The sequence below is a fragment of the Ambystoma mexicanum genome, chromosome 2p (assembly GCF_040938575.1).
Source record: "Ambystoma mexicanum isolate Mex_15411 chromosome 2p, UKY_AmexF1_1, whole genome shotgun sequence".
Lineage (NCBI taxonomy): Eukaryota > Metazoa > Chordata > Amphibia > Caudata > Ambystomatidae > Ambystoma > Ambystoma mexicanum.
Window position 1 is genome coordinate 1,397,507,037 of NC_090923.1, and position 21,472 is coordinate 1,397,528,508.

A 21,472-nucleotide genomic window follows, 5' to 3' on the forward strand; every position below is an offset into this window, starting at 1 on the left:
TCTGCTACGTCTCGGATACCCGCCTACCTCCACTTGCTGTGTAGCCATTAGCGCCTGCTTAGCCTCTGATGCCCACCTATCCTGCAGTTTCTGCACAGCCATTAGCGCCTGCTTCACCTCTGATAACCACCTATACTGCAGTTTCTGCACAGCCATTAGCGCCTCCTCCACCTCTGATACCCATCTATCCTGCAGGCCCTGCACAGCCATTAGTGCCTGCTCAACCTCTGATACCCACCTATCCTCCAGTTTCTGCACAGCCATTAGCGCCTGCTACGCCTCGGATACCCACCTATCCACCAATTGCTGCATAGCCATTAACGCCTGCTCCACCTCTGAAACCAACCTATCCTCCAGTTTCTGCGCAGCCATTAGCATCTGCTCAACCTCTGATACCATCTATCCTCCAGTTTTTGTGCAGCCATTAGGCCCTGCTCCACCTCTGATACCCATCTATCCTCCAGTTTCTGCGCAGCCATTAGCGCCTGCTCCACCTCTGATACCCACCTACCCTCCAGTTTCTGCACAGCCACTGCGCCTGCTCCATCTCTGAGACCAACCTATCCTTCAGTTTCTGTGCAGCCATTAGCATCTGCTCAACCTCTGATACCCATCTATCCTACAGTTTCTGTGCAGCCATTAGCACCTGCCCCAACTCTGATAGCGACCTATCCTCCAGTTTCTGCACAGCCATTAGCGCCTGCTCCACCTCTGATACCCACCTATCCTCCAGTTTCTGCACAGCCATTAGTGCCTGCTCCACCTCTGAGACCCACTTATCCTCCAGTTTCTGCGCAGCCATTAGCGTCTGCTCCACCTCTCATACCCATCTATCCTGCAGGTCCTGCACAGCCATTAGCGCCTGCTCCACCTCTGATACTCACCTATCCTCCAGTTTCTGCACAGCCTTTAGCGCCAGCTCAACCTCTGATACCCACCTATCTTCTAGTTTCTGCACAACCATTAGCGCCTGCTCAACCTCTGATACCCACCTATCCTGCATTTTCTGCACAGCCATTAGCACCTGCTCCAACTCTGATAGCGACCTATCCTCCAGTTTCTGCACAGCCATTAGCGCCTGCTCCACCTCTGATACCCACCTATCCTCCAGTTTCTGCACAGCCATTAGTGCCTGCTCCACCTCTGAGACCCACTTATCCTCCAGTTTCTGCGCAGCCATTAGCGTCTGCTCCACCTCTCATACCCATCTATCCTGCAGGTCCTGCACAGCCATTAGCGCCTGCTCCACCTCTGATACTCACCTATCCTCCAGTTTCTGCACAGCCTTTAGCGCCAGCTCAACCTCTGATACCCACCTATCTTCTAGTTTCTGCACAACCATTAGCGCCTGCTCAACCTCTGATACCCACCTATCCTGCATTTTCTGCACAGCCATTAGCACCTGCTCCAACTCTGATAGCGACCTATCCTCCAGTTTCTGCACAGCCATTAGCGCCTGCTCCACCTCTGATACCCACCTATCCTCCAGTTTCTGCACAGCCATTAGTGCCTGCTCCACCTCTGAGACCCACTTATCCTCCAGTTTCTGTGCAGCCATTAGCGTCTGCTCCACCTCTCATACCCATCTATCCTGCAGGTCCTGCACAGCCATTAGCGCCTGCTCCACCTCTGATACTCACCTATCCTCCAGTTTCTGCACAGCCTTTAGCGCCTGCTCCACCTCTGATACCCACCTATCTTCTAGTTTCTGCACAGCCATTAGCGCCTGCTCCACCTCTGATACCCACCTATCCTCCAGTTTCTGCACAGCCACTAGCGCCTGCTCCATCTCTGAGACCAACCTATCCTTCAGTTTCTGTGCAGCCATTAGCGTCTGCTCAACCTCTGATACCCATCTATCCTGCAGTTTCTGTGCAGCCATTAGCGCCTGCTCCAACTCTGATAGCGACCTATCCTCCAGTTTCTACGCAGCCATTAGCGCCTGCTCCACCTCTGATACCCACCTATCCTCCAGTTTCTGCACAGCCATTAGTGCCTGCTCCACCTCTGAGACCCACCTATCCTCCAGTTTCTGCGCAGCCATTAGCATCTGCTCAACCTCTGATACCCATCTATCCTCCAGTTTCTGCACAGCTGTTTGCGCCAGCTCCACCTCTGATACCCACCTACCCTGCAGTTTCTGCACAGCCGTTTGCGCCTGCTCCACCTCTGATACCCATCTATCGTCCAGTTGCTGCACAGCCATTAGCGTCTGCTCCACCTCTCATACCCATCTATCCTGCAGGTGCTGCACAGCCATTAGCGCCTGCTCCACCTCTGATACTCACCTATCCTCCAGTTTCTGCACAGCCTTTAGCGCCAGCTCAACCTCTGATACCCACCTATCTTCTAGTTTCTGCACAGCCATTAGCGCCTGCTCAAACTCTGATACCCACCTATCCCTCATTTTCTGCACAGCCATTAGCGCCTGCTCCACCACTTATAGCGCCTGCTCCACCTCTGATACCCATCAAACCTCCAGTTTCTGCACAGCCTTTAGCGCCTGCTTAACCTCTGATACCCACCTATCCTCCAGTTTCTGCACAGCCATTAGCACCTGCTCCACCTCTGATGTCCACCTATCCTGCAGTTTTTGCACAGCCATTAGCGCCTGCTCAACCTCTGATACCCATCTATCCTCCAGTTTCTGCACAACCATTAGCGCCTGCTCCACCTCTGATACCCATCTATCCTCCATTTTCTGCGCAGGCATTAGCGCCTGCTCCACCTCTGATGACCACCTATTCTCCAGTTTCTGCACAGCCATTAGCACCTGCTCAACCTCTGATACCATCTATCCTCCAGTTTATGTGCAGCCATTAACGCCTGCTCCACCTCTGATACCCACCTATCCTCCAGTTTCTGCACAGCCATTAGTGCCTGCTCCACCTCTGAGACCCACTTATCCTCCAGTTTCTGTGCAGCCATTAGCGTCTGCTCCACCTCTCATACCCATCTATCCTGCAGGTCCTGCACAGCCATTAGCGCCTGCTCCACCTCTGATACTCACCTATCCTCCAGTTTCTGCACAGCCTTTAGCGCCTGCTCCACCTCTGATACCCACCTATCTTCTAGTTTCTGCACAGCCATTAGCGCCTGCTCCACCTCTGATACCCACCTATCCTCCAATTTCTGCACAGCCACTAGCGCCTGCTCCATCTCTGAGACCAACCTATCCTTCAGTTTCTGTGCAGCCATTAGCGTCTGCTCAACCTCTGATACCCATCTATCCTGCAGTTTCTGTGCAGCCATTAGCGCCTGCTCCAACTCTGATAGCGACCTATCCTCCAGTTTCTACGCAGCCATTAGCGCCTGCTCCACCTCTGATACCCACCTATCCTCCAGTTTCTGCACAGCCATTAGTGCCTGCTCCACCTCTGAGACCCACCTATCCTCCAGTTTCTGCGCAGCCATTAGCATCTGCTCAACCTCTGATACCCATCTATCCTCCAGTTTCTGCACAGCTGTTTGCGCCAGCTCCACCTCTGATACCCACCTACCCTGCAGTTTCTGCACAGCCGTTTGCGCCTGCTCCACCTCTGATACCCATCTATCGTCCAGTTGCTGCACAGCCATTAGCGTCTGCTCCACCTCTCATACCCATCTATCCTGCAGGTCCTGCACAGCCATTAGCGCCTGCTCCACCTCTGATACTCACCTATCCTCCAGTTTCTGCACAGCCTTTAGCGCCAGCTCAACCTCTGATACCCACCTATCTTCTAGTTTCTGCACAGCCATTAGCGCCTGCTCAAACTCTGATACCCACCTATCCCTCATTTTCTGCACAGCCATTAGCGCCTGCTCCACCACTTATAGCGCCTGCTCCACCTCTGATACCCATCAAACCTCCAGTTTCTGCACAGCCTTTAGCGCCTGCTTAACCTCTGATACCCACCTATCCTCCAGTTTCTGCACAGCCATTAGCACCTGCTCCACCTCTGATGTCCACCTATCCTGCAGTTTTTGCACAGCCATTAGCGCCTGCTCAACCTCTGATACCCATCTATCCTCCAGTTTCTGCACAACCATTAGCGCCTGCTCCACCTCTGATACCCATCTATCCTCCATTTTCTGCGCAGGCATTAGCGCCTGCTCCACCTCTGATGACCACCTATTCTCCAGTTTCTGCACAGCCATTAGCACCTGCTCAACCTCTGATACCATCTATCCTCCAGTTTATGTGCAGCCATTAACGCCTGCTCCACCTCTGATATCCACCTATCCTCCAGTTTCTGCACAGCCATTAGCGCCTGCTCCACCTCTGAGACCAACCTATCCTCCAGTTTAACCTCTGATACCCATCTATCCTACAGTTTCTGTCCAGCCATTAGCGCCTGCTCCACCTCTGATATCCACCTATCCTCCAGTTTCTGCGCAGCCATTAGCGCCTGCTCCACCTCTTATATCCACCTATCCTGCAGTTTCTGCGCAGCCATTAGCGCCTGCTCCACCTCTGATACCCACCTATCCTCCAGTTTCTGCACAGCCATTAGCGCCTGCTCCACCTCTGAGACCAACCTATCCTCCAGTTTCTGTGCAGCCATTAGCGTCTGCTCAACCTCTAATACCCATCTATCCTACAGTTTCTGTGCAGCCATTAGCGCCTGCTCCACCTCTGATATCCACCTATCCTCCAGTTTCTGCCCAGCCATTAGCGCCTGCTCAACCTCTGATACCCATCTATCCTCCAGTTTCTGCACAACCATTAGTCCTGCTCCACCTCTCATGCCCACCTATCCTGCAGTTTCCGCACAGCCATTAGTGCCTGCTCCACCTCTGATGCCCACCTATCCTGCAGTTTCTGCACAGCCATTAGCGCCTGCTCAACCTCTTATGCCCACCTATCCTGCAGTTTCTGCACAGCCATTAGCGCCTACTCAGCCTCTGATGCCCACCTATCCTGCAGGTTCTGCACAGATATTAGCGCCTGCTCCACCTCTGATGCCCACCTATCCTGCAGTTTCTGCACAGCCATTAGCGGCTGCTCCACCTCTGATACCCATCCATCCTGCATGCCCTGCACAGCCATTAGTGCCTGCTCAACCTCTGATACCCACCTATTCTCCAGTTTCTGCACAGCCATTAGCGCCTGCTCAATCTCTGATGCCCATCTACCCTCCAGTTTCTGCACAGCCATTAGTGCCTGCTCCACCTCTGATGCCCACGTATCCTGCAGTTTCTGCACAGCCTTTAGCGCCTGCTCCACCTCTGATACCCATCTATTCTGCAGTTTCTACACAGCCATTAGCGCCTGCTCCACCTCTGATGCCCACCTATCCTGCAGTTTCTGCACAGCCATTAACGCCTGCTCCACCTCTGATGCCCACCTATCCTGCCGTTTCTGCACAGCCATTAGCGCCTGCTCCACCTCTGATACCCACCTATCCTCCAGTATCTGCACAGCCATTAGCGCCTGCTACGCCTCGGATACCCACCTATCCACCACTTGCTGCATAGCCATTAACGCCTGCTCCACCTCTTTTAGCACCTGCTCCACCTCTGAAACCCACCTATCTTCCAGTTTCTGCACAGCCATTAGCGTCTGCTCAACCTCTGATGCCCATCTATCCTCCAGTTTCTGCACAGCCATTAGTGCCTGCTACACCTCGGATACCCACCTATCCTCCACTTGCTGCACAGCCATTAGCACCTGCTCCACCTCTGAAACCCACCTATCTTCCAGTTTCTGCACAGCCATTAGCGTCTGCTCAACCTCTGATTCCCATCTATACTCCAGTTTCTGCACAGCCATTAGTGCCTGCTCCACCTCGGATACCCACCTATCCGCCACTTGCTGCACAGCCATTAGCGCCTGCTCAGCCTCTGATGCCCACCTATCCTGCAGTTTCTGCACAGTCATTAGCGCCTACTCCACCTCTGATACCCACCTATCCTCCAGTTTCTGCAGAGCCATTAGCGCCTGCTCCACCTCTGAGACCCACCTATCCTCCAGTTTCTGCGCAGCCATTAGCGTCTGCTCAACCTCTGATACCCACCTATCCTCCAGTTTCTGCACAACCATTAGTGCCTGCTCCACCTCTCATGCCCACCTATCCTGCAGTTTCCGCACAGCCATTAGTGCCTGCTCCACCTCTGATGCCCACCTATCCTGCATTTTCCACACAGCCATTAGCGCCTTCTCAACCTCTTATGCCGACCTATCCTGCAGTTTCTGCACAGCCATTAGTGCCTACTCATCCTCTGATGCCCACCTATCCTGCAGGTACTGCACAGCGATTAGCGCCTGCTCCACCTCTGATGCCCACCTATCCTGCAGTTTCTGCACAGCCATTAGCGCCTGCTCCACCTCTGATACCCATCTATCCTGCATGCCCTGCACAGCCATTAGTGCCTGCTCAACCTCTGATACCCACCTATCCTCCCGTTTCTGCACAGCAATTAGCGCCTGCTCAACCTCTGATGCCCATCTATCCTCCAGTTTCTGCACAGCCATTAGTGCCTGCTCCACCTCTGATGCCCACCTATCCTGCAGTTTCTGCACAGCCATTAGGGCCTGCTCCACCTCTGATACCCATCTATTCTGCAGTTTCTACACAGCCATTAGCACCTGCTCCACCTCTGATGCCCACCTATCCTGCAGTTTCCGAACAGCCATTAGTGCCTGCTCCACCTCTGATGCCCACCTATCCTGCAGTTTCTGCACCGCCATTAGTGCCTGCTCAGCCTCTGATGCCCACCTATCCTGCAGTTTCTGCACAGCCATTAGCGCCTGCTCCACCTCTGATAACCACCTATACTGCAGTTTCTGCACAGCCATTAGCGCCTGCTCCACCTCTGATACCCATCTATCCTGCAGGCCCTGCACAGCTATTAGTGCCTGCTCAACCTCTGATACCCACCTATCCTCCAGTTTCTGCAAAGCCATTAGCGCCTGCTACGCCTCGGATACCCACCTATCCACCACTTGCTGCATAGCCATTAATGCCTGCTCCACCTCTTTTAGCATGTGCTCAACCTCTGATATCCATCAATCCTCCAGTTTCTGCACAGCCATTAGTGCCTGCTCCACCTCTGATGCCCACCTATCCTGCAGTTTCTGCACAGCCATTAGCGCTTGCTACGCCTCGGATACCCACCTATCCACCACTTGGTGCATAGCCATTAATGCCTGCTCCACCTCTTTTAGCACCTGCTCAACCTCTGATATCCATCAATCCTCCAGTTTCTGCACAGCCATTAGTGCCTGCTCCACCTCTGATACCCACCTATCCTTCAGTTTCTGCACAGCCATTAGCGTCTGCTACGTCTCTGATACCCGCCTATCCTCCAGTTGCTGTGTAGCCATTAGCGCCTGCTCAGCCTCTGATGCCCACCTATCCTGCAGTTTCTGCACAGCCATTAGCGCCTGCTCCACCTCTGATAACCACCTATCCTGCAGTTTCTGCACAGCCATTAGTGGCTGCTCCACCTCTGATACCCATCTATCCTGCATTCCCTGCACAGCCATTAGTGCCTGCTCAACCTCTGATACCCACCTATCCTCCAGTTTCTGCACAGCCATTAGCGCCTGCTCAACCTCTGATGCCCATCTACCCTCCAGTTTCTGCACAGCCATTAGCGCCTGCTCAACCTCTTATGCCCACCTATCCTGCAGTTTCTGCACAGCCATTAGCGCCTACTCAGCCTCTGATGCCCACCTATCCTGCAGGTTCTGCACAGATATTAGCGCCTGCTCCACCTCTCATGCCCACCTATCCTGCAGTTTCTGCACAGCCATTAGCGGCTGCTCCACCTCTGATACCCATCTATCCTGCATGCCCTGCACAGCCATTAGTGCCTGCTCAACCTCTGATACCCACCTATCCTCCAGTTTCTGCACAGCCATTAGCGCCTCCTCAACCTCTGATGCCCATCTACCCTCCAGTTTCTGCACAGCCATTAGTGCCTGCTCCACCTCTGATGCCCACGTATCCTGCAGTTTCTGCACAGCCATTAGCGCCTGCTCCACCTCTGATACCCATCTATTCTGCAGTTTCTGCACAGCCATTAGTGCCTGCTCCACCTCTGATGCCCACGTATCCTGCAGTTTCTGCACAGCCATTAGCGCCTGCTCCACCTCTGATACCCATCTATTCTGCAGTTTCTACATAGCCATTAGCGCCTGCTCCACCTCTGATGTCCACCTATCCTGCAGTTTCTGCACAGCCATTAGCGCCTGCTCAGCCTCTGATGCCCACGTATCCTGCAGTTTCTGCACAGCCATTAGCGCCTGCTCCACCTCTGATGTCCACCTATCCTGCAGTTTCTGCACAGCCATTAGCGCCTGCTCAACCTCTTATGCCCACCTATCCTGCAGTTTCTGCACAGCCATTAGCGCCTACTCAGCCTCTGATGCCCACCTATCCTGCAGGTTCTGCACAGATATTAGCGCCTGCTCCACCTCTCATGCCCACCTATCCTGCAGTTTCTGCACAGCCATTAGCGGCTGCTCCACCTCTGATACCCATCTTTCCTGCATGCCCTGCACAGCCATTAGTGCCTGCTCAACCTCTGATACCCACCTATCCTCCAGTTTCTGCACAGCCATTAGCGCCTCCTCAACCTCTGATGCCCATCTACCCTCCAGTTTCTGCACAGCTATTAGTGCCTGCTCCACCTCTGATGCCCACGTATCCTGCAGTTTCTGCACAGCCATTAGCGCCTGCTCCACCTCTGATGTCCACCTATCCTGCAGTTTCTGCACAGCCATTAGCGCCTGCTCAGCCTCTGATGCCCACCTATCCTGCAGTTTCTGCACAGCCATTAGTGCCTGCTCCACCTCTGATGCCCACGTATCCTGCAGTATCTGCACAGCCATTAGCGCCTGCTCAACCTCTGATACCCATATATTCTGCAGTTTCCGAACAGCCATTAGTGCCTGCTCCACCTCTGATGCCCACCTATCCTGCAGTTTCTGCACAGCCATTAGCGCCTGCTCAGCCTCTGATGCCCACCTATCCTGCAGTTTCTGCACAGCCATTAGCGCCTGCTCCACCTCTGATGCCCACCTATCCTGCAGTTTCTGCACAGCCATTAGTGCCTGCTCCACCTCTGATGCCCACCTATCCTGCATTTTCCACACAGCCATTAGCGCCTGCTCAACCTCTTATGCCGACCTATCCTGCAGTTTCTGCACAGCCATTAGTGCCTACTCAGCCTCTGATGCCCACCTATCCTGCAGGTTCTGCACAGCGATTAGTGCCTGCTCCACCTCTGATGCCCACCTATCCTGCAGTTTCTGCACAGCCATTAGCGCCTGCTCCACCTCTGATACCAATCTATCCTGCATGCCCTGCACAGCCATTAGTGCCTGCTCAACCTCTGATACCCACCTATCCTCCCGTTTCTGCACAGCCATTAGCGCCTGCTCAACCTCTGATGCCCATCTATCCTCCAGTTTCTGCACAGTCATTAGTGCCTGCTCCACCTCTGATGCCCACCTAGCCTGAAGTTTCTGCACAGCCATTAGCGCCTGCTCCACCACTGATACCCATCTATTCTGCAGTTTCTACACAGCCATTAGCACCTGCTCCACCTCTGATGCCCACCTATCCTGCAGTTTCTGAACAGCCATTAGTGCCTGCTCCACCTCTGATGCCCACCTATCCTGCAGTTTCTGCACCGCCATTAGTGCCTGCTCAGCCTCTGATGCCCACCTATCCTGCAGTTTCTGCACAGCCATTAGCGCCTGCTCCACCTCTGATAACCACCAATACTGCAGTTTCTGCACAGCCATTAGCGCCTGTTCCACCTCTGATACCCATCTATCCTGCAGGCCCTGCACAGCTATTAGTGCCTGCTCAACCTCTTATACCCACCTATCCTCCAGTTTCTGCACAGCCATTAGCGCCTGCTACGCCTCGGATACCCACCTATCCACCACTTGCTGCATAGCCATTAATGCCTGCTCCAACTCTTTTAGCATGTGCTCAACCTCTGATATCCATCAATCCTCCAGTTTCTGCACAGCCATTAGTGCCTGCTCCACCTCCGATGCCCACCTATCCTGCAGTTTCTGCACAGCCATTAGCGCTTGCTACGCCTCGGATACCCACCTATCCACCACTTGCTGCATAGCCATTAATCCCTGCTCCACCTCTTTTAGCACCTGCTCAACCTCTGATATCCATCAATCCTCCAGTTTCTGCACAGCCATTAGTGCCTGCTCCACCTCTGATACCCACCTATCCTTCAGTTTCTGCACAGCCATTAGCGTCTGCTACGTCTCGGATACCCGCCTACCTCCACTTGCTGTGTAGCCATTAGCGCCTGCTCAGCCTCTGATGCCCACCTATCCTGCAGTTTCTGCACAGCCATTAGCGCCTGTTTCACCTCTGATAACCACCTATACTGCAGTTTCTGCACAGCCATTAGCGCCTCCTCCACCTCTGATACCCATCTATCCTGCAGGCCCTGCACAGCCATTAGTGCCTGCTCAACCTCTGATACCCACCTATCCTCCAGTTTCTGCACAGCCATTAGCGCCTGCTACGCCTCGGATACCCACCTATCCACCAATTGCTGCATAGCCATTAACGCCTGCTCCACCTCTTATAGCACCTGCTCAACCTCTGATATCCATCAATCCTCCAGTTTCTGCACAGCCATTAGTGCCTGCTCCACCTCTGATGCCCACCTATCCTGCAGTTTCTGCACAGCCATTAGCGCCTGCTCAACCTCCAATACCCACCTATCCTTCAGTTTCTGCACAGCCATTAGCATCTGCTACGCCTCGGATACCCGCCTATCCTCCACTTGCTGTGTAGCCATTAGCGCCTGCTCCACCTCTGATACCCATCTATCCTCCAATTTCTGCGCAGGCATTAGCGCCTGCTCCACCTCTGATAACCACCCATTCTCCAGTTTCTGCACAGCCATTAGCGCCAGCTCCACCTCTGAGACCAACCTATCCTCCAGTTTCTGCGCAGCCATTAGCATCTGCTCAACCTCTGATACCATCTATCCTCCAGTTTTTGTGCAGCCATTAGTGCCTGCTCCATCTCTGATATCCACCTATCCTCCAGTTTCTGCACAACCATTAGGGCCTGCTCCACCTCTGATACCCATCTATCCTCCAGTTTCTGCGCAGCCATTAGCGCCTGCTCCACCTCTGATACCCACCTACCCTCCAGTTTCTGCACAGCCACTAGCGCCTGCTCCATCTCTGAGACCAACCTATCCTTCAGTTTCTGTGCAGCCATTAGCGTCTGCTCAACCTCTGATACCCATCTATCCTACAGTTTCTGTGCAGCCATTAGCACCTGCCCCAACTCTGATAGCGACCTATCCTCCAGTTTCTGCACAGCCATTAGTGCCTGCTCCACCTCTGATACCCACCTATCCTCCAGTTTCTGCAAAGCCATTAGTACCTGCTCCACCTCTGAGACCCACTTATCCTCCAGTTTCTGCGCAGCCATTAGCGTCTGCTCCACCTCTCATACCCATCTATCCTGCAGGTCCTGCACAGCCATTAGCGCCTGCTCCACCTCTGATACTCACCTATCCTCCAGTTTCTGCACAGCCTTTAGCGCCAGCTCAACCTCTGATACCCACCTATCTTCTAGTTTCTGCACAACCATTAGCGCCTGCTCAACCTCTGATACCCACCTATCCTGCATTTTCTGCACAGCCATTAGCACCTGCTCCAACTCTGATAGCGACCTATCCTCCAGTTTCTGCACAGCCATTAGCGCCTGCTCCACCTCTGATACCCACCTATCCTCCAGTTTCTGCACAGCCATTAGTGCCTGCTCCACCTCTGAGACCCACTTATCCTCCAGTTTCTGCGCAGCCATTAGCGTCTGCTCCACCTCTCATACCCATCTATCCTGCAGGTCCTGCACAGCCATTAGCGCCTGCTCCACCTCTGATACTCACCTATCCTCCAGTTTCTGCACAGCCTTTAGCGCCTGCTCCACCTCCGATACCCACCTATCTTCTAGTTTCTGCACAGCCATTAGCGCCTGCTCCACCTCTGATACCCACCTATCCTCCAGTTTCTGCACAGCCACTAGCGCCTGCTCCATCTCTGAGACCAACCTATCCTTCAGTTTCTGTGCAGCCATTAGCGTCTGCTCAACCTCTGATACCCATCTATCCTACAGTTTCTGTGCAGCCATTAGCGCCTGCTCCAACTCTGATAGCGACCTATCCTCCAGTTTCTGCGCAGCCATTAGCGCCTGCTCCACCTCTGATACCCACCTTTCCTCCAGTTTCTGCACAGCCATTAGTGCCTGCTCCACCTCTGAGACCCACCTATCCTCCACTTTCTGCGCAGCCATTAGCATCTGCTCAACCTCTGATACCCATCTATCCTCCAGTTTCTGCACAGCTGTTTGCGCCAGCTCCACCTCTGATACCCACCTACCCTGCAGTTTCTGCACAGCCGTTTGCGCCTGCTCCACCTCTGATACCCATCTATCGTCCAGTTGCTGCACAGCCATTAGCGTCTGCTCCACCTCTCATACCCATCTATCCTGCAGGTCCTGCACAGCCATTAGCGCCTGCTCCACCTCTGATACTCACCTATCCTCCAGTTTCTGCACAGCCTTTAGCGCCAGCTCAACCTCTGATACCCACCTATCTTCTAGTTTCTGCACAGCCATTAGCGCCTGCTCAAACTCTGATACCCACCTATCCTGCATTTTCTTCACAGCCATTAGCGCCTGCTCCACCACTTATAGCGCCTGCTCCACCTCTGATACCCATCAAACCTCCAGTTTCTGCACAGCCTTTAGCGCCTGCTTAACCTCTGATACCCACCTATCCTCCAGTTTCTGCACAGCCATTAGCACCTGCTCCACCTCTGATGTCCACCTATCCTGCAGTTTTTGCAGAGCCATTAGCGCCTGCTCAACCTCTGATACCCATCTATCCTCCAGTTTCTGCACAACCATTAGCGCCTGCTCCACCTCTGATACCCATCTATCCTCCATTTTCTGCGCAGGCATTAGCGCCTGCTCCACCTCTGATGACCACCTATTCTCCAGTTTCTGCACAGCCATTAGCACCTGCTCCACCTCTGAGACCAACCTATCCTCCAGTTTCTGCACAGCCATTAGCATCTGCTCAACCTCTGATACCATCTATCCTCCAGTTTATGTGCAGCCATTAACGCCTGCTCCACCTCTGATATCCACCTATCCTCCAGTTTCTGCACAGCCATTAGCGCCTGCTCCACCTCTGAGACCAACCTATCCTCCAGTTTCTGTGCAGCCATTAGCGTCTGCTTAACCTCTGATACCCATCTATCCTACAGTTTCTGTCCAGCCATTAGCGCCTGCTCCACCTCTGATATCCACCTATCCTCCAGTTTCTGCGCAGCCATTAGCGCCTGCTCCACCTCTTATACCCACCTATCCTGCAGTTTCTGCGCAGCCATTAGCGCCTGCTCCACCTCTGATACCCACCTATCCTCCAGTTTCTGCACAGCCATTAGCGCCTGCTCCACCTCTGAGACCAACCTATCCTCCAGTTTCTGTGCAGCCATTAGCGTCTGCTCAACCTCTAATACCCATCTATCCTACAGTTTCTGTGCAGCCATTAGCGCCTGCTCCACCTCTGATATCCACCTATCCTCCAGTTTCTGCCCAGCCATTAGCGCCTGCTCAACCTCTGATACCCATCTATCCTCCAGTTTCTGCACAACCATTAGTCCTGCTCCACCTCTCATGCCCACCTATCCTGCAGTTTCCGCACAGCCATTAGTGCCTGCTCCACCTCTGATGCCCACCTATCCTGCAGTTTCTGCACAGCCATTAGCGCCTGCTCAACCTCTTATGCCCACCTATCCTGCAGTTTCTGCACAGCCATTAGCGCCTACTCAGCCTCTGATGCCCACCTATCCTGCAGGTTCTGCACAGATATTAGCGCCTGCTCCACCTCTGATGCCCACCTATCCTGCAGTTTCTGCACAGCCATTAGCGGCTGCTCCACCTCTGATACCCATCCATCCTGCATGCCCTGCACAGCCATTAGTGCCTGCTCAACCTCTGATACCCACCTATTCTCCAGTTTCTGCACAGCCATTAGCGCCTGCTCAACCTCTGATGCCCATCTACCCTCCAGTTTCTGCACAGCCATTAGTGCCTGCTCCACCTCTGATGCCCACGTATCCTGCAGTTTCTGCACAGCCATTAGCGCCTGCTCCACCTCTGATACCCATCTATTCTGCAGTTTCTACACAGCCATTAGCGCCTGCTCCACCTCTGATGCCCACCTATCCTGCAGTTTCTGCACAGCCATTAGCGCCTGCTCCACCTCTGATGCCCACCTATCCTGCCGTTTCTGCACAGCCATTAGCGCCTGCTCCACCTCTGATACCCACCTATCCTCCAGTATCTGCACAGCCATTAGCGCCTGCTACGCCTCGGATACCCACCTATCCACCACTTGCTGCATAGCCATTAACGCCTGCTCCACCTCTTTTAGCACCTGCTCCACCTCTGAAACCCACCTATCTTCCAGTTTCTGCACAGCCATTAGCGTCTGCTCAACCTCTGATGCCCATCTATCCTCCAGTTTCTGCACAGCCATTAGTGCCTGCTACACCTCGGATACCCACCTATCCTCCACTTGCTGCACAGCCATTAGCACCTGCTCCACCTCTGAAACCCACCTATCTTCCAGTTTCTGCACAGCCATTAGCGTCTGCTCCACCTCTGATGCCCACCTATCCTGCTGTTTCTACACAGCCATTAGCGCCTGCTCAACCTCTTATGCCCACCTATCCTGCAGTTTCTGCACAGCCATTAGCGCCTACTCAGCCTCTGATGCCCACCTATCCTGCAGGTTCTGCACAGATATTAGCGCCTGCTCCACCTCTGATGCCCACCTATCCTGCAGTTTCTGCACAGCCATTAGCGGCTGCTCCACCTCTGATACCCATCCATCCTGCATGCCCTGCACAGCCATTAGTGCCTGCTCAACCTCTGATACCCACCTATTCTCCAGTTTCTGCACAGCCATTAGCGCCTGCTCAACCTCTGATGCCCATCTATCCTCCAGTTTCTGCACAGCCATTAGTGCCTGCTACACCTCGGATACCCACCTATCCTCCAGTTTCTGCACAGCCATTAGTGCCTGCTACACCTCGGATACCCACCTATCCTCCACTTGCTGCACAGCCATTAGCACCTGCTCCACCTCTGAAACCCACCTATCTTCCAGTTTCTGCACAGCCATTAGCGTCTGCTCAACCTCTGATGCCCATCTATCCTCCAGTTTCTGCACAGCCATTAGCGCCTGCTACACCTCGGATACCCACCTATCCTCCACTTGCTGCACAGCCATTAGCACCTGCTCCACCTCTGAAACCCACCTATCTTCCAGTTTCTGCACAGCCATTAGCGTCTGCTCAACCTTTGATTCCCATCTATACTCCAGTTTCTGCACAGCCATTAGTGCCTGCTCCACCTCGGATACCCACCTATCCGCCACTTGCTGCACAGCCATTAGCGCCTGCTCAGCCTCTGATGCCCACCTATCCTGAAGTTTCTGCTCAGTCATTAGCGCCTACTCCACCTCTGATACCCACCTATCCTCCAGTTTCTGCAGAGCCATTAGCGCCTGCTCCACCTCTGAGACCCACCTATCCTCCAGTTTCTGCGCAGCCATTAGCGTCTGCTCAACCTCTGATACCCACCTATCCTCCAGTTTCTGCACAACCATTAGTGCCTGCTCCACCTCTCATGCCCACCTATCCTGCAGTTTCCGCACAGCCATTAGTGCCTGCTCCACCTCTGATGCCCACCTATCCTGCATTTTCCACACAGCCATTAGCGCCTGCTCAACCTCTTATGCCGACCTATCCTGCAGTTTCTGCACAGCCATTAGTGCCTACTCAGCCTCTGATGCCCACCTATCCTGCAGGTACTGCACAGCGATTAGCGCCTGCTCCACCTCTGATGCCCACCTATCCTGCAGTTTCTGCACAGCCTTTAGCGCCTGCTCCACCTCTGATACCCATCTATCCTGCATGCCCTGCACAGCCATTAGTGCCTGCTCAACCTCTGATACCCACCTATCCTCCCTTTTCCGCACAGCAATTAGCGCCTGCTCAACCTCTGATGCCCATCTATCCTCCAGTTTCTGCACAGCCATTAGTGCCTGCTCCACCTCTGATGCCCACCTATCCTGCAGTTTCTGCACAGCCATTAGGGCCTGCTCCACCTCTGATACCCATCTATTCTGCAGTTTCTACACAGCCATTAGCACCTGCTCCACCTCTGATGCCCACCTATCCTGCAGTTTCCGAACAGCCATTAGTGCCTGCTCCACCTCTGATGCCCACCTATCCTGCAGTTTCTGCACCGCCATTAGTGCCTGCTCAGCCTCTGATGCCCACCTATCCTGCAGTTTCTGCACAGCCATTAGCGCCTGCTCCACCTCTGATAACCACCTATACTGCAGTTTCTGCACAGCCATTAGCGCCTGCTCCACCTCTGATACCCATCTATCCTGCAGGCCCTGCACAGCTATTAGTGCCTGCTCAACCTCTGATACCCACCTATCCTCCAGTTTCTGCACAGCCATTAGCGCCTGCTACGCCTCGGATACCCACCTATCCACCACTTGCTGCATAGCCATTAATGCCTGCTCCACCTCTTTTAGCATGTGCTCAACCTCTGATATCCATCAATCCTCCAGTTTCTGCACAGCCATTAGTGCCTGCTCCACCTCTGATGCCCACCTACCCTGCAGTTTCTGCACAGCCATTAGCGCTTGCTATGCCTCGGATACCCACCTATCCACCACTTGGTGCATAGCCATTAATGCCTGCTCCACCTCTTTTAGCACCTGCTCAACCTCTGATATCCATCAATCCTCCAGTTTCTGCACAGCCATTAGTGCCTGCTCCACCTCTGATACCCACCTATCCTGCAGTTTCTGCACAGCCATTAGCGTCTGCTACGTCTCGGATACCCGCCTATCCTCCACTTGGTGCATAGCCATTAATGCCTGCTCCACGTCTTTTAGCACCTGCTCAACCTCTGATATCCATCAATCCTCCAGTTTCTGCACAGCCATTAGTGCCTGCTCCACCTCTGATACCCACCTATCCTGCAGTTTCTGCACAGCCATTAGCGGCTGCTCCACCTCTGATACCCATCCATCCTGCATGCCCTGCACAGCCATTAGTGCCTGCTCAACCTCTGATACCCACCTATTCTCCAGTTTCTGCACAGCCATTAGCGCCTGCTCAACCTCTGATGCCCATCTATCCTCCAGTTTCTGCACAGCCATTAGTGCCTGCTACACCTCGGATACCCACCTATCCTCCAGTTTCTGCACAGCCATTAGTGCCTGCTACACCTCGGATACCCACCTATCCTCCACTTGCTGCACAGCCATTAGCACCTGCTCCACCTCTGAAACCCACCTATCTTCCAGTTTCTGCACAGCCATTAGCGTCTGCTCAACCTCTGATGCCCATCTATCCTCCAGTTTCTGCACAGCCATTAGTGCCTGCTACACCTCGGATACCCACCTATCCTCCACTTGCTGCACAGCCATTAGCACCTGCTCCACCTCTGAAACCCACCTATCTTCCAGTTTCTGCACAGCCATTAGCGTCTGCTCAACCTCTGATTCCCATCTATACTCCAGTTTCTGCACAGCCATTAGTGCCTGCTCCACCTCGGATACCCACCTATCCGCCACTTGCTGCACAGCCATTAGCGCCTGCTCAGCCTCTGATGCCCACCTATCCTGCAGTTTCTGCTCAGTCATTAGCGCCTACTCCACCTCTGATACCCACCTATCCTCCAGTTTCTGCAGAGCCATTAGCGCCTGCTCCACCTCTGAGACCCACCTATCCTCCAGTTTCTGCGCAGCCATTAGCGTCTGCTCAACCTCTGATACCCACCTATCCTCCAGTTTCTGCACAACCATTAGTGCCTGCTCCACCTCTCATGCCCACCTATCCTGCAGTTTCCGCACAGCCATTAGTGCCTGCTCCACCTCTGATGCCCACCTATCCTGCATTTTCCACACAGCCATTAGCGCCTGCTCAACCTCTTATGCCGACCTATCCTGCAGTTTCTGCACAGCCATTAGTGCCTACTCAGCCTCTGATGCCCACCTATCCTGCAGGTACTGCACAGCGATTAGCGCCTGCTCCACCTCTGATGCCCACCTATCCTGCAGTTTCTGCACAGCCTTTAGCGCCTGCTCCACCTCTGATACCCATCTATCCTGCATGCCCTGCACAGCCATTAGTGCCTGCTCAACCTCTGATACCCACCTATCCTCCCTTTTCCGCACAGCAATTAGCGCCTGCTCAACCTCTGATGCCCATCTATCCTCCAGTTTCTGCACAGCCATTAGTGCCTGCTCCACCTCTGATGCCCACCTATCCTGCAGTTTCTGCACAGCCATTAGGGCCTGCTCCACCTCTGATACCCATCTATTCTGCAGTTTCTACACAGCCATTAGCACCTGCTCCACCTCTGATGCCCACCTATCCTGCAGTTTCCGAACAGCCATTAGTGCCTGCTCCACCTCTGATGCCCACCTATCCTGCAGTTTCTGCACCGCCATTAGTGCCTGCTCAGCCTCTGATGCCCACCTATCCTGCAGTTTCTGCACAGCCATTAGCGCCTGCTCCACCTCTGATAACCACCTATACTGCAGTTTCTGCACAGCCATTAGCGCCTGCTCCACCTCTGATACCCATCTATCCTGCAGGCCCTGCACAGCTATTAGTGCCTGCTCAACCTCTGATACCCACCTATCCTCCAGTTTCTGCACAGCCATTAGCGCCTGCTACGCCTCGGATACCCACCTATCCACCACTTGCTGCATAGCCATTAATGCCTGCTCCACCTCTTTTAGCATGTGCTCAACCTCTGATATCCATCAATCCTCCAGTTTCTGCACAGCCATTAGTGCCTGCTCCACCTCTGATGCCCACCTACCCTGCAGTTTCTGCACAGCCATTAGCGCTTGCTATGCCTCGGATACCCACCTATCCACCACTTGGTGCATAGCCATTAATGCCTGCTCCACCTCTTTTAGCACCTGCTCAACCTCTGATATCCATCAATCCTCCAGTTTCTGCACAGCCATTAGTGCCTGCTCCACCTCTGATACCCACCTATCCTTCAGTTTCTGCACAGCCATTAGCGTCTGCTACGTCTCGGATACCCGCCTATCCTCCACTTGCTGTGTAGCCATTAGCGCCTGCTCAGCCTCTGATGCCCACCTATCCTGCAGTTTCTGCACAGCCATTAGCGCCTGCTCCACCTCTGATAACCACCTATACTGCAGTTTCTGCACAGCCATTAGCGCCTCCTCCACCTCTGATACCCATCTATCCTGCAGGCCCTGCACAGCCATTAGTGCCTGCTCAACCTCTGATACCCACCTATCCTCCAGTTTCTGCACAGCCATTAGCGCCTGCTACGCCTCGGATACCCACCTATCCACCACTTGCTGCATAGCCATTAACGCCTGCTCCACCTCTTATAGCACCTGCTCAACCTCTGATATCCATCAACCCTCCAGTTTCTGCACAGCCATTAGTGCCTGCTCCACCTCTGATGCCCACCTATCCTGCAGTTTCTACACAGCCATTAGCGCTGCTCAACCTCTGATACCCACCTATCCTTCAGTTTCTGCACAGCCATTGGCGTCTGCTACGTCTCGGATACCCGCCTATCCTCCACTTGCTGTGTAGCCATTAGCGCCTGCTCCACCTCTGATACCCATCTATCCTCCAATTTCTGCGCAGGCATTAGCGCCTGCTCCACCTCTGATAACCACCTATTCTCCAGTTTCTGCACAGCCATTAGCGCCTGCTCCACCTCTGAGACCAACCTATCCTCCAGTTTCTGCGCAGCCATTAGCATCTGCTCAACCTCTGATACCATCTATCCTCCAGTTTTTGTGCAGCCATTAGTGCCTGCTCCACCTCTGATATCCACCTATCCTCCAGTTTCTATGCAACCATTAGCGCCTGCTCCACCTCTGATATCCACCTATCCTCCAGTTTCTGCGCAGCCATTAGCGCCTGCTCAACCTCTGATACCCATCTATCCTCCAGTTTCTGCACAACCATTAGTGCCTGCTCCACCTCTCATGCCCACCTATCCTGCAGTTTCCGCACAGCCATTAGTGCCTGCTCCACCTCTGATGCCCACATATCCTGCAGTTTCTGCACAGCCATTAGCGCCTGCTCAACCTCTTATGCCCACCTATCCTGCAGTTTCTGCACAGCCATTAGCGCCTACTCAGCCTCTGATGCCCACCTATCCTGCAGGTTCTGCACAGCTATTAGCGCCTGCTCCACCTCTGATGCCCACCTATCCTGCAGTTTCTGCACAGCCATTAGCGCCTGCTCCACCTCTGATACCCATCTATCCTCCAGTTTCTGCACAGCCATTAGCATCTGCTCAACCTCTGATACCATCTATCCTCCAGTTTCTGCGCAGCCATTAGCGCCTGCTCCACCTCTGATATCCACCTATCCTCCAGTTTCTGCGCAACCATTAGCACCTGCTCCACCTCTGATACCCATCTATCCTCCAGTTTCTGCGTAGCCATTAGTGCCTGCTCCACCTCTGATACCCACCTATCCTCCAGTTTCTGCACAGCCATTAGCGCCTGCTCCACCTCTGAGACCAACCTATCCTCCAGTTTCTGTGCAGCCATTAGCGTCTGCTCAACCTCTAATACCCATCTATCCTACAGTTTCTGTGCAGCCATTAGCGCCTGCTCCACCTCTGATATCCACCTATCCTCCAGTTTCTGCGCAGCCATTAGCGCCTGCTCAACCTCTGATACCCATCTATCCTCCAGTTTCTGCACAACCATTAGTGCCTGCTCCACCTCTCATGCCCACCTATCCTGCAGTTTCCGCACAACCATTAGTGCCTGCTCCACCTCTGATGCCCACATATCCTGCAGTTTCTGCACAGCCATTAGCGCCTGCTCAACCTCTTATGCCCACCTATCCTGCAGTTTCTGCACAGCCATTAGCGCCTACTCAGCCTCTGATGCCCACCTATCCTGCAGGTTCTACACAGCTATTAGCGCCTGCTCCACCTCTGATGCCCACCTATCCTGCAGTTTCTGCACAGCCATTAGCGCCTGCTCCACCTCTAATACCCATCTATCCTGCATGACCTGCACAGCCATTAGTGCCTGCTCAACCTCTGATACCCACCTATCCTCCAGTTTCTGCACAGCCTTTAGTGCCTGCCCCACCTCTGATGCCCACCTATCCTGCAGTTTCTGCACAGCCATTAGCGCCAGCTCCACCTCTGATACCCATCTATTCTGCAGTTTCTACACAGCCATTAGCACCTGCTCCACCTCTGATGCCCACCTATCCTGCAGTTTCCGAACAGCCATTAGTGCCTGCTCCACCTCTGATGCCCACCTATCCTGCCGTTTCTGCACCGCCATTAGCTCCTGCTCAGCCTCTGATGCCCACCTATCCTGCAGTTTCTGCACTGCCATTATTGCCTGC